Source organism: Apodemus sylvaticus, chromosome 6, assembly GCF_947179515.1.
Source record: "Apodemus sylvaticus chromosome 6, mApoSyl1.1, whole genome shotgun sequence".
NCBI classification, from domain to species: Eukaryota; Metazoa; Chordata; class Mammalia; order Rodentia; family Muridae; genus Apodemus; species Apodemus sylvaticus.
The window spans coordinates 70,317,158-70,330,967 of NC_067477.1; positions in this window are offsets into that span (position 1 = coordinate 70,317,158).

The following is a 13,810-nucleotide window of genomic DNA, read 5'->3' on the forward strand; positions in this document are numbered from 1 at the left end:
TATCCCCGCCTCTCCCACCCATTGGCTCCCGCTCCTACTCCCTTCCTTCTCACCTTTTCCCTGTTACCCATTGGCGTGAGTGTTTCTCCTCCGCTCTCCCCTTTCTCGTACTCCGCTCCTCCTCCGTCCCATCCTCCACGCTTTAGGCGCCTCTCGCCGTGCGTGGTCGCCAGCCTCCCTGCCCTCTCCCTTGCCTTCCTTCGGTATTTGGCGGTAACTCGGAGTCCTGCAAAGGAACTCAGTGTTGTGTTAGCCGTCGCAAGGCATGGCTTGGGCACCGAACGCTCCTCCATAAATCCCTCTAAGCCTTGGAGTCTAAGGTCTCTGGGCACTGAAGAATGCAAAGGAAAGAATGTGCCTGAGCTCCGTCGCAGAGACTCCCTCTGTGTGTGTGCACCGCCGGTCCTGCCTGGTTAATCGCTTACCGACCACAGACATCACCCGCCCGGGACCTGGAGCCACTCTCAGCCAGAAGCCTGAGCTAGTCCGGGGCAAGAGGAGTCCTTTCCCTGTGGACACGACACAGACGCAGGCCCTTGATCCTGGCTATTCTTAGGGAAGTTGAGCCAGACGCCAAGATTTAGATGGTTTAGGGTGGCCCCAAGGGCTCCAACTATCTGCTTCCCTCCCGACTTTCAAGATACTGCCTGAAAATGCATAAATGCATTCGGTCTTTTTTTTTTTTTTTTTTTTTTGAGACTGTTAGGAATTACGCAAGTTTGGGAGTATGTTGAGTTTTCCATGTATTATTCATCTGTGCATTGACACGAAAAGGCAGAGAGAATTTGAACGAAGGAAATCGTGGCCTTTAAGCTCCGAAGAAACTATTTGTGACTTTCCCAAGGTCACCCTAATTTTAAACGGAGATGTTAGAAGTTAAAAACAATAAATCTGCCCCAATTCATTGGTTCGTGTAAAGTAACTTGGGGGGGGGGGCATATTTCTCCTTGGGGCAAGATTTATTTCCTGTACTGAAAATAGTTTATCATCAGTAAATATATTTTTAAAATGCTTTAAAATTCATATTATTCTTATGCTACATAAGGTACGGAAGTTAGCCAAGGTTGCTTTTTAGTGTTATAATGGCGTAGCTGCTGCCATCCAGAAGTAAATTTACGCTCTGTCAGGAAAGAAAACAAAAACTGCCTGTTGGTACAAATTTGTTAGAAAATATTTGTCAGTAAATCTGTCACAATTTCCCAGCAGAAGATCTGTTCGATTGTTCCTCCCCCAACCCCTCCACTGTTCATAGTCCTCAAAGGTAAACTTAAAACTGTTTAAAAACAGAAAAGACATTTCTAATTTCTCTGTTATTCGCTCCTTAATTTTAAAAAGGCATGACTAAAATCCTTGATTCCATCCATTGCTGCATCCGAGGCTGTGCTCTGAGGATACTTCACACCTAGGCAAGGGGAAAGCTGGGGAGCATTGCAATGAAAGCCACACAGAAGTCAGAAGGCAGAGAGAAGAAAATAGGAAGAGGAAGCACAAATCCCCCGTAGGCTTGAACAGAATGTGCTTTTGTGTATTTTTTATCTTTGTACTAAAAGTCCTTAAACAATGCCTGAAGCATTACCTGAATTGAATAAAATGTTAAGTACTATAGGGTACTCATACTAAGATAATTCTGGAATTATTTTCTAAGCAACCAGAAAATCTTTAATCATAGGTATTTAGCAACATATGTGAAGTCAAATAAATCAGGGCTCATAAAAGAAATAGGAGCATAAGATGTAATTTTCAGCTACAGGATCTGACACCAGGTGCAAAAACGACTTGAAATCTCATTGCTCTTAATAAAGGACCCTCTCCCAATTTTATTATGGTTTCAGACAATAATTTTCATAGGCAGCATTTTTTTTTTTAAGTTTTGCATCATCCATCTTGACTTAGAAGATTTGGAAATGTAAAACTTTGCTTGTTATTAACAGTAATCTACTTACTAGTACATATAAGTCACCACTGCTGTTGTCTTTGTTACTTATTTCTCCTTTAAAAAATAAAGCATGGTGTTCTGTAGCCATAGAAAGTCTTAAAATGGGGATTAGAAGCCAACATTCTGTGACTGATAATGTCTATACATTTGTAGATAAAAAGCTAAAGAATGAGTATAGAGGTGTCATTTTTAAACATGAATAGGAGCAGTGCTTTCAAGGAAAAAGCTTTGAAACACTCACCTTTCCCACCCAAAAGAGAATATTTTAAGAAAAAAAATGAGGAAATTGTTCTTGAAGTTCACTCATGGTACTATGTGGAAGCTGGAGTGAGAATACCCAGCCTCCTCACATCTATTACTCTTCTTACCTGGAATAAAACATTTAAATGCTTCATCTGCTGTACTGGATAATTAAAATCACCCAGAGCTTTGTTCTTCATTTACTTTGAAAAAAAGGGGAGGAGGGGAGGACAAATAGTGCTTCAGTCAGGCATCTTAGGGTTTAATTTAAATATTTGTCTCTACAAATTTCTAGTTCTCCAACATATCCTAACAAGAGTATCAATTTGTGTGGTTATTTTGGACCAAAAGGTAAGACAGTCATAAAAAAAAAGTTATAATTCTATCCTCTGTTGGAAATGCACGAACTATGATATACTCACAGAAATTTACCCTATAGAAGTAGTTACACCCCCTGCTGGAAATCTCTGATCATAACAGCGTTGTCTTTGGGAGCCTCAACCAAGAGAACACACAAAAAGTCAAACATAAGGAATCCTCTTGGCAAATGGAGTCAGTATTTTTGCCTAACTGACACAAGAAGGGATTTCGGAGAAGAGGCAATCTCAGATTATTGTCTTAATTACAGACACAAAGAAGATGGAGAAGTAATGATACAAATGACTGTACTGAAAAGCACAAGCGAGACTATTATTGTCTATTTTCCTACTGCATTTCTCAACTTGTTTCCAGCTCTCCTAGCCTGTTCCCATCTCCTCACTAGAATTCTCCATCTCAGAAGTTAAGACTGCTGCCATGGGACAACATGGCGAGATAGGGCTTTCCTCCTGCAGGTGGGCAGATGATGGTGTTCAAGCGGCCCCTAAGCCCTCGGCTGAGCTAAGATGCTTAGGGCTTTCCCTGTATCTGTTTTACGACTATCAATGATAGTTCCGACATGAACGAGTGTTAATTATGTCTTGGCTGTCATCGTAGAAAATATTTTGACATGAGTTAAAGGTAATCCTGAGTATAGGAATGGAAGAGAAGGAAAGGGATGTGTTGACCCTCTTTGGCTTTCTGTTCCACTGAGCCTTGTTCTGGTGACTCTCTGGAACTGTATTTTTAAACTGAAATCCCAAAGATGCTATCAGAGTCTACCTTCAAAATGTCATGTTCCTGACCCTCTAGTCCCAGGACATAACTGAAATTGTCAAAGTAGCATGATACTATAAAACAATCACTGTTTTTTATAGAGTTTATTTGTAATTCAGGCTTCTCTTAGAGTAATGACAATTCACTCAGGTCCCAACCAGCCCAAATACTTTAATTAGAGAAAATAAAAAGGTCTTCAAGTTATTTCCTATCACAAAAGGGGGTATTGTTAGGCCATCTGGATCCTCCGTTGAGTTTTTATGAAGGACCACAGCTTGAATTTAATCAGCCCCAATAAGGTTAACCCTAAAAAGCTGAGAAATAGTTGAAAGGGTGACTAAATGAAGGATTCAGTCTCTCCTAGATTGTTAGTGTGTTAACCCCAACCCTTTGACATGAGGAGCAGACACCTGAGTTTCTTGGCTGTTTGATCACGTGTACATCGTTTTTAATTTTTATGAATTTTCTCATTCTTAGTATAAATCAGATTTAGGTTGTGAGTTCTTCTGGATAGAAAGGATGAATGTAAGTTTGGCTCCATGCAATGACAGTTATTTGTCAAGAGCTTAGCAAACGTTTGCTACTCTAGGTCTTGTTTTTCTGGGGTTTATTACTAGCAGAAGAATTTAGATTATGTTTTGAAGTACTAGCTGAGATAATTACTTTAAGGGGGATAAAAGCCTATGAAAGTTGATTTGGGTGTCCTTCCCCAAGTACAGCCCACTCTTCTCCATATAACATCTCTCTGGTAGGTGAATATGAGTTGCTAGCAACAAATACTTATGGATCTGAGACACCAGGGAGCATTCTCAAGAACTGGTGCAGCACAAGAGCTTCCTGCAATCAACAACAAGACAGCTAATCACTCCGCAATTAGGACTCTGTCAGTTTCCCTTTTATAAGCTACAGTAGATGGTAAATATTTGTGTTGTAAGTCCATGCTTGTGCATTATCCTGAGGGGGGGAAAAAAGAAACCAAAATATTATAGTTCTTCTAGCTCAACTATTAGGCATTTCTAAATCCTTTTTTTTTTTTTGAGACAGTTTTATTATGTAACATCCTAGGTTAGCCCTGAACATTTCACCTAAACATTTCACCTACCTGAGTACTGACATATGATAGTAAGGATTAATAATCAAATTCTTTCTGTAATTTAACTTTCCATCCCTCTGCCAAACAGTCCAGAACAGGCCCATGTCACAGACTTGTTTCTAACTCTTGATTTTATAGGAATGACTATTAAATAATTACCCTTTTCATAAAAGTATGTATATTATTAATTCTGGAATTTTATCAACATGAGAAAATAAAAGTGATAATGTAAAAAGTTGATGAAGCATTTCATGCACACCACCTTAAGTCAAGTAAGTCAAATAATTCCAAGATTAAGTGGAGCCCATTTTTATCATCATTTTCATATTATTATTATTATTATTATTATTATTATATTCTGCAGTGCTAAGGATGGATCCCAAGTAAGGAAATATTTAAAATTATATTTTAGAAGTATATATTCACTGAGAAAAATAACCATATTGTATACAGAGTGAAGTCTGACTAATACTTTTTTAATACTAAAAGCAATAATGTCATAATGGTTTGTGTATAAAGAAAATGTTCACAAACAAGATGGCAGCATCATTGGCCAGTATGTTAATATTTAACCTGGACTGTGGACCTGACTCTAACACTGACTTCCTTCTTTTCCCCATTTGCCTTTTTTCTTTTTATCTGTTTACTCATCCTCGAGGCGTGCCTTCCACTTTTCTGTCTTTTAGCTTTTTGCTTTTCAGTCTTTCTGTCTGTCTCTCACAGGCTAGCTGGCCGCTTTGGGCATTGTCTGATTCTGTTTATGGTCACCTCTGACAAAACAAAACATCCTTTGTAAGCACATTATTGCCACATGTTGATTCTAGGTCACACACCTTTGATGGCTTTTTAAAGTTCTTTTAGACCAAAGCATGCCAACCAAAGAACATGCCTATTATTACACATGATGACTCTGTTTTTAAAATTCTTAAATATACCAACCAATAGTATTATCCAAGGTGGATGATGTGGCTCAGTTGGTAGAGTGCTTGTGTAGTGTGCAAAAGGTTCCACCCTTAGCCCCACATAAACCAGGCATGGCTTTACATGTCTGTGATCCCAACACCAACACTGGGTGTCCTTGGGTTCCAGCCTCAGCACTGAAGAACAAAAATGATAAATTATAATAATGATATTAATAAAGATGGGCTCCATTTAAATTTAATCTTGTAATTATTTGACTTATTTGACTTCAGGTGGAGTACATGAAATGCTTCATACATTTTTTACATTATCACAGACAAGAGGATCAGGAGTTCAAGGTTACCCTCAGCTACACTTTGAGTTTAAAAGGCCAGTCTGGGCTACATGAGACCCTGTTTCAAAAGTAGCATTACCCATATTGAAGATGGTCTCATGGAACATCTACTAGATCATCTAATAGATCATTTTCACAATTGCTGATAAAGGAAGTAGATCTTTCCATGGGTTCCTGTCTAACTTTCTAAAGGAAAGTTTTATGATAGAAAATAAACCATTCATTTACAATGAAATAAATCATTTCATTTAGATGGTCTCCCATTTGGATTTGTTACACGTTTATTTGCATTCTGTCATCCCATGTCAATGAGGGTTCAATAAGTGGAGGTAATTCTGCAGCTCTTAGGTATCACTGCATACTCCTGAACACAATACTAATTTAAGAAGAAAAAGCAATGATCTCACTACAGTGCAAAACAATGAGTGTAAATGCGTCAGTCTGTCGTGAAAGACCACTGAACCAGGAAAGCAGAGGACCAGGATTCCCTCTCAGGTTCTGTTCACTGCAAAGATTTTCAAAGATCTTTGGTTATGTTTGTGCTTATTCAGAGAACGGTCCTTTCTCCACTCCGATGTTAGCCTGTGAGGCCGTTTTGCACAGTGGACCTTTGGGAGCAGCGTTCTTGCTTCCCGGTTTATATTAATGTGGCCCTCACCCACACCCGGTGCCACACCCAGGACAAAACGGCTGCTCCTGGCTTTCGATTCTGTTTCAGTTTTGTTCTTACTGCATTCCTCTCCACAAAGATTGAAACCTAACCAAACAAAGGATAGTCCCGTCCCAAAAAAACTGACCTTCATTCCGAGTAAGTTTATTTGAGTCTGAAATCCCAGGGAAGGGCTGATTGCTACAAATTCAAAACCAGTCTGGCCTACATAGTGAGTTCCAGGTCACCCTGGACTACATGGGTAAAACCCTATCTCCAAAACAACCCCCATTCCTAAATCCCACCGTCTCTTTAGGTTTGGATTTCTAGACCTTTCTGAACAAACTTTCCCCATTCAAGTTGTAAGATCTACTGATTAGTTTCTTCTTTCCCTAATGATTACCTTGCATTTCGTAGGATCACAAGTCTTTAAGCTCCCCAAATTCATTCACTACTCTACCTTCCAACAGTATAGCTGAGAGGCTCATTCTGGGTCTCAGTAACCATGGCTAGTATCCTATTCAGGCTACATATTTTCCATTTTTGCTCATTTATGATCAGTTTTGTTTCTATCCTTAGCTCCAGGTAAGCAGTAGCAAACTCCCCCACCCACCCACCCCTACCCTCCACCCCCAGATACTTGCTTATTCTGGACATTTCGTGTAAATGGAATGATACCATAAGTGATCTTAAGGACCTGTCTCCTACTTAGCTTGAGATTCATTTTGAAATTTATTCTTACTTTTAGCATGCTTCAGTAGTTCCTTTTCACTACTGAGTAGCATTCCATTGAACAAGCAAACTCCACGTTTTCTCTCCATTTTCCAGCTAACATTTAATTAATTCCCATCATTTGCCCTCTGTGAGCAATGCTACTATGAATAATAATACAAATATTTGTCCAGCTATATATTGTAATTCCTCTTGAATGGGCAGAATTGATAGGTTTTATGGTAAGCCTTAATGCTCAACATGAAAATCCCAAACATTTTATATTTCTACCAACACACATATGAACATCATATTTGTCCCATGCCTGGTCAGCACTTGTCATTGTCTGGCTTTTATTGCAGACATTTTAATTGGTATAAAGTAGTATTTCATCACTGTTTGGACCTGTGTGTCTCTATGTGATAAATGATTCAGAGTATCTTTTAATGTGTTTTCACTGGTATCTCTTTAGCAGATTTCTTCAGCATCTTGCCCATGTTAAACTAGATTATCTTATCATTGAGACCAACTTCTTTGGAGCTTAAATTCTTATGCTGAATTTTCATTACAAATCCTTAAGGTTTTTCTTAATGCAGTGACTATGTTCCTGCTTTCCCTGTAATACTTCCTATGGTTCATTCCCATGTATATGTTTGCACATCTTGGATTCTTCCCAAAATTCAAAATTTGTAAAAGACGTGACACCAGTGAACACTTCGAGCCAGGGTTCTTCCATAGGACGTGGGTAGCAGCGAGACATTCTGTCCTCACTCTTCTTGCTCATATAGAAAGAGCTGCACATTAGTCAGTCTGGCTTCTTATTTATCTGTTTGTAGAAATGGTGTAATCATCCTGTCAGGAAATCTAGGTTAAGGACTAACATCTGTGAGCTGTGCTAACTTTTAGAATCCTCATCTCTATAGCATAAGTCTTGAACAGGACTTTGAGGCATAGTGAGTCCAAGACAAGGCAGTCTCCTTAGGGTTTCTCTGTGTAGCTTTGGCTGTTCTGGAACTCACTTTATAGACCAGGCTGGCCTCGAACTCAGAAATCCGCCTGCCTCTGCCTCCCAAGTGCTGGGATTACAGGCGTGCACCACCACCGCCTGGCTTTAAAGTGGTTTAAAGTGAGGTTTCCAGTTGCTATTGCCATACCTTGATATGTTTTGCTGTTCTTTGTTTTGTTTTTTTTTTGTTTTGTTGTTGGTGTGTTGTTTATGTTGTTGTTGTTTTACCGGACTAGGCAGCATCTTGGCTCCAAAGAAATCACATGCCACAGTGATTTAGAAATGAAAATGAAAAGAGGTTACTGCAGTTTGGCCCTTCACTTCTGATTTACTGTGTGTGCATCTTCAGTGTGGCCTGCAGGGTCCTGTTATTTTGGTACGCATCACAAGTGTCATAGTGTTTCTAATAAAAGGGTTCTGGTTTTGACAGTGTTCTGTGTATCTGCCTCGTGAAGGGACAGCGATGGGCTGCTGATAATCCTTGTACCTTACATAAGCCCCAAACCCTCTTCTCTCCCCACCTTCTCCTCAGTCTGCTCTTGATGCAGCCCTGGATGCTGCCACAAGCCCCCTTCAGATAAACATTCTCAGTAAAATCATCACAATAAAAGGGATTTGTGAAAGCTTTCTCACCAGATGCCTGTGGCTTAGAACCCAGCTTCCTAACTGTGGGTCCCAACCCCAAATGAAGTAACAAAATTTAATGTTAGAGTTGTGAAAATTTGGCAGCTATAGTGTCAACGTTTCTGAATATACAATGACCAAAATAATTAATTCAAAATCAAACGTCTAGTTTGTTTGTATGTAGAACCCTCCCATGTCCCACTACATGATCTCACTGTAGCTTTACTCCTAAGCCATGACTTGCACACAACACATGGTGCATGTTCTCGTGCCATATAATGTCTGAAACCTCTTCACTCAAACTCACACTATAGCATGTCATGAATTGCAGTGTTTTCACTGTATTCAATGAGGTTTTCTGCTTTTATTGACACAAAAACCAAAGACTTTTAATATTTTCCAACTAGCATTCCTCACTCGGCAGGTGAGGATCAAATTAGTGTACCTTTAGAGTATATTGTGTTATGTTTAATTTTAACATTGTCATTTGAGTTACATGAAAAGATTATTAACTTAATTTTTGGCTTGAGAATAAGACAGAATCTCTAACAATATAATATTTTTTAATGAGTTACTAAAAATAAATGTTTGATTCACAGACATGTTTTATAAACCTATATACCCTAGCTATGCAACATTCTCCCTGGCAAAAGGGGTTGTAAATCAAAGAAGGTCGCGAAGCCTTAACTCAGAATATCAGACTGCCATGGAAATACACTGCAACTTACAGAAGGGAAATGTCCTTATTTGAAAATGTAAAGAATATACAGCATACAGCTACTTCATGAATATTGATGATCTAGACCAGTGGTTCTTTTTTTTTTTTAAATATTTTTATTTCCTATATTCTTTGTTTACATTCCAAATGATTTCCCCTTTCCTGGATTCCCCCCTCCCCATATGTCCCATAAACCTTCTCGTCTCCATCCCTTCTCCAATCACCTCCCTCCTTTTTCTCTGTCCTTATATTCCCTTCCAATGCTAGATCAATCCTTTCCAGGATCAGGACCCTCTCCATACTTCTTCATGGGAGTCATTTGTTATGTAATTTGTGACTTGGGTATTCAGAGGTTCTGGGCTAATTAATATCCACTTATCAGAGATTGCATTCCATGTGTATTCTTTTGTGATTGGGTTACCTCACTTAGGATGATATTTTCCAGATCAAACCATTTGCCTAAAAATTTTGTGAATTCATTGTTTCTAATTGCTGAGTAGTATTCCACTGTGTAAATATACCACATTTTCTGTATCCATTCCTCCTTTGAGGGGCATCTGGGTTCTTTCCAGCTTCTGGCTATTATAAATAAGGCTGCTATGAACATAATGGAGCATGTGTCTTTATTGCATGCTGGGGAATCCTTTGGGTATATGCCCAGGAGAGGTATAGCAGGGTCCTCTGGAAGTCTCATGTCCAGTTTTCTGAGGAATCTCCAGACTGATTTCCAAAGTGGTTGTACCATCTTACAGCCCCACCAGCAGTGGAGGAGTGTTCCTCTTTCTCCACATCCTCGCCAACACCTGCTGTCTTCTGAGTTTTTGACCTTAGCCATTCTGACTGGTGTAAGGTGAAATCTCAGGGTTGTTTTGATTTGCATTTCCCTAATGACTAATGATGTTGAGCACTTCTTAAGATGCCTCTCGACCATCTGAATTTCTTCAGGTGAAAATTCTTTGTTTAGATCTGTACCCCATTTTTAATAGGGTTATTTGGTTCCCTGGGGTCTAACTTCTTGAGTTCTTTGTATATATTGGATATTAGCCCTCTATCAGATGTGGGGTTGGTGAATATCCTTTCCCAATTTGATGGTTGCCGTTTTGTCCTTTTAATAGTGTCCTTTGCCTTACAGAAACTTTGTAATTTTATGAGGTCCCATTTGTCAATTCTTGATCTTAGAGCATAAGTGGATCTGTTCAGGAACTTTTCCCCTGTGCCCATGTCCTCAAGGGTCTTCCCCAGTTTCTTTTCTATTAGTTTCAGTGTGTCTGGTTTTACATGGAGGTCCTTGATCCACTTGGAGTGAAGTTTAGTACACGGAGATAAGAATGGATCAATGCGCATTCTTCTGCATGCTGACCTCCAAATGAAGCAGCACCATTTGTTGAAAGGGCTATCTTTTTTCCACTGGATGTTTTTGGCTCCTTTGTCGAAGATCAAGTGACCATAGGTGTGTGGATTCATTTCTGGATCTTCAATTCTATTCCACTGGTCCACTTTAGACCAGTAGTTCTTAACCTTCCTAATGCTACAACCCTTTAATACAGTTTCCCATGTTGTGGTGACTCGCAATGATAAAGTTATTTTCCTTGTGATTTTGCTATTGCTATGATTTGTAATGTAAATATTTGATATACAGGAGATCTGCTATGTGAACCCTAAAATTCATAAGCCACAGATTGAGAACCACTGATTTATCGATTCAGAAACTCTTCCCAATTCTACCTTAATTCTACCAAACTGCCTCAAATCTTACTTTGTTCAAGTGTCTGGGCAGGGCAGGGCAGGGAGTGTTTTGTTTGGAGTTGTTCATGTTCTGTGTATGTGAGTCTTTTGTCTGCATGTATGTGTACCATGTGTGTACCTGATGTATATGGAGGTCAGAAAAGGGGATCAGAGACCCTGGCACTGGAGTTAAGGATGATTGTGAACCATCACATGTGCGTTGGGAGTCGAACACGGTTTTCTGTAAGACAGTCAGCTGCTTTAACCTCTGAGCCATTTCTCCGGCACTGGGGGTTTGGTTTTTGCTTAATTTTGTTGAGAATTCTGGGCTTTCACATTTCTATTTTTGTTGTGTGCTTATTTGTTGTGAGACAGCATTTCTCCATAGCTGAGGGTGACCCGAACCATAAGCGCCTTCTCTTCCGGCTCCTGAGTGTTGGAACGGTAAGGGGCATCACAGGCCCAGCATGTTGGCAGCTCGCAGTATTTAAAGGTGAGTGTATTGCTTATAAGCTGGTCATAGGGTAATAATTTCTAGTTTACCTTTAATTACTAGAATAACGTTCTATTTAAAGTTTTGTATATTCTGAAAATTCAATTCTGACTTTAATTTTTATAAAAATATGAATAATTAAATAACCTAAAAGAAATAGAAACATTAACAGTGGCCATGTCTGGGTCTAAAGTTATGTGCTCATGTTATGTGTCCTATATATTCACATTACGTATCCTTAAACTTCCTTAGTCTTGATAAAAACAGGAGATAGTTTGCAACCCTGTACATGCTAATCACATCTGCTTACTTAAAACATCCTTTAAAATGTATTTACTGGGACATTATAATCAACACGAGTTTTGAGTTTGGGGTCAACTTTCCTTTGAAGCACTATTCTGAGTCATCTTCTCATTGACTAGCCATCAATTCAAACCCACTGTGGGCTGGTCTGTGACTCCACCATCACAGGAAAGGAAAGGCACGAATCCTGCCAGAGACATGTTCATTTTCTGGTTTTAGAACTACTAAGATGTGGGGCTATAGATTATGGCTTTTGGTGAGGAACAAATAGATCTTTCAATTTCTGTCACACTGCAATGGCTTCATCTCTTGTGGCTTCTCGTTTTAAATACAACAGGCACAGTAAGGTCTTTTGGAGATCAAAAAATGTGAAGGATGATAATTTCTCCTCTAGCAAACTGACCGCTGGTTTACTCAAATAACTTGCGTGCTGAGGGTGCTTTCAAGACGCACAGCAGGAATGTTAAAGGCCCTCTGAATGAACCCTGTGGTTTCCCTCTCCTATTGTCAGACGTGTAGTCTCGTGGTTTTGAGTTTTGGCAGGCTGCAGGTTAGGGCCATGCCACCAAGTGGAATAGAGGCCACTCTGAGTCTGAGTGAACTCTTGTTTTAACTGGCATATAACTGTTTTTATTTGGGTTTCTGTGGAATTTGGAAGCCTGCAACTCATCCAGAATAAGGGCATTCCACAAATTCCATTTCATAAAAGCCAGTGGCTCTTTTATACACTGTTTCAATTTCCTTCAATGTAACTAAACTTTTAGCAGACATTCCAGGGAAAGTGATGGAGGGAGGAGCCTTAAGATAAGCATAACACAGAATTCTTGCCCAGTTCATCCTCCTGGGTGTGTTAGTAATATTAGCCGCAGAATCATAGCAGTAAGAAAAATAACAATCAAAATACATTTGAACAGTTAAAATGTCAGGTCAATTAGAGGAATTCACAAAATCCCAGGATTTTAAAAAAATGAATTTATATGTATGTACCAAATGACTTAATTCAAATAAGCTTCATACTCCCTTAGCCACATGTACCTTCTCACACTGTTTAAATAGAAACCAGGTTTTGTGCATGATCAAAATTTTTAGCCTAAAAATCTTTATTTTTTTTTTCTTTTAAAGCAAAAATTTAGTTGGAACCCAAATGCTTTAGTTGTCGCTATAAGGTTTTTGTTTGTTGTTTGTGTTTGTTTGTTTTGTTTGTTTGCTTTTTTTTCATGAAACAGCATCTCCTGTTGCCCAAGCCGTGCTCCAACTTGCTAGAATTTAGGATTATCCTGAGCTCTGATCTTCTGCCTGGACTTGGCAAATGCTGGGATTGCATGCTTGAGTGTCCAGGCCCAGTGAAACAGAAATATTCCACTGGGGGGGGGGGTCTGTCTGTCTCCCCTCCGACTGTCTGCTGCTCTCTCTCTCTCTCTCTCTCTCTCTCTCTCTCTCTCTCACACACACACACACACACACACACACACACACATACACACACTGTAGTCTTGGTTGGCCTGTAACTCACCCAGTTTTAGTTTCGTTTTACCAGCCTCCGCCTCCCACAGGCTGGGATTAAAGGCCTGTGCCACCACACCCAGCCCTAAGGTCTCTCTTATGATTGGAGATAAGGAACATAACCTGGTTGAATATCAAACCTACAGAGGAAATGAGACCTTGTGGCGGTGAGTTGCTTTGTTGATAAGCGACGAGGGTTGTGTTCAGAGGTCCTTCTTCGGGCTTCTGAGGAGAAGGGAGTCTCTTCAACCTGTTCTCTGTCGCACACATCCTTAACTCCTTGAGGTGGACTGATTTGTAATGCTGTCTCCTCACTGGGCGTAATTTAATAGAAATGGCTGAGAGTGCCCTAAACCGAGCTGAGGTAACTACAAACAAGGCTTCTGCTGGAAAAGCAAAGTGTTTATTTAAGCCCTCGAA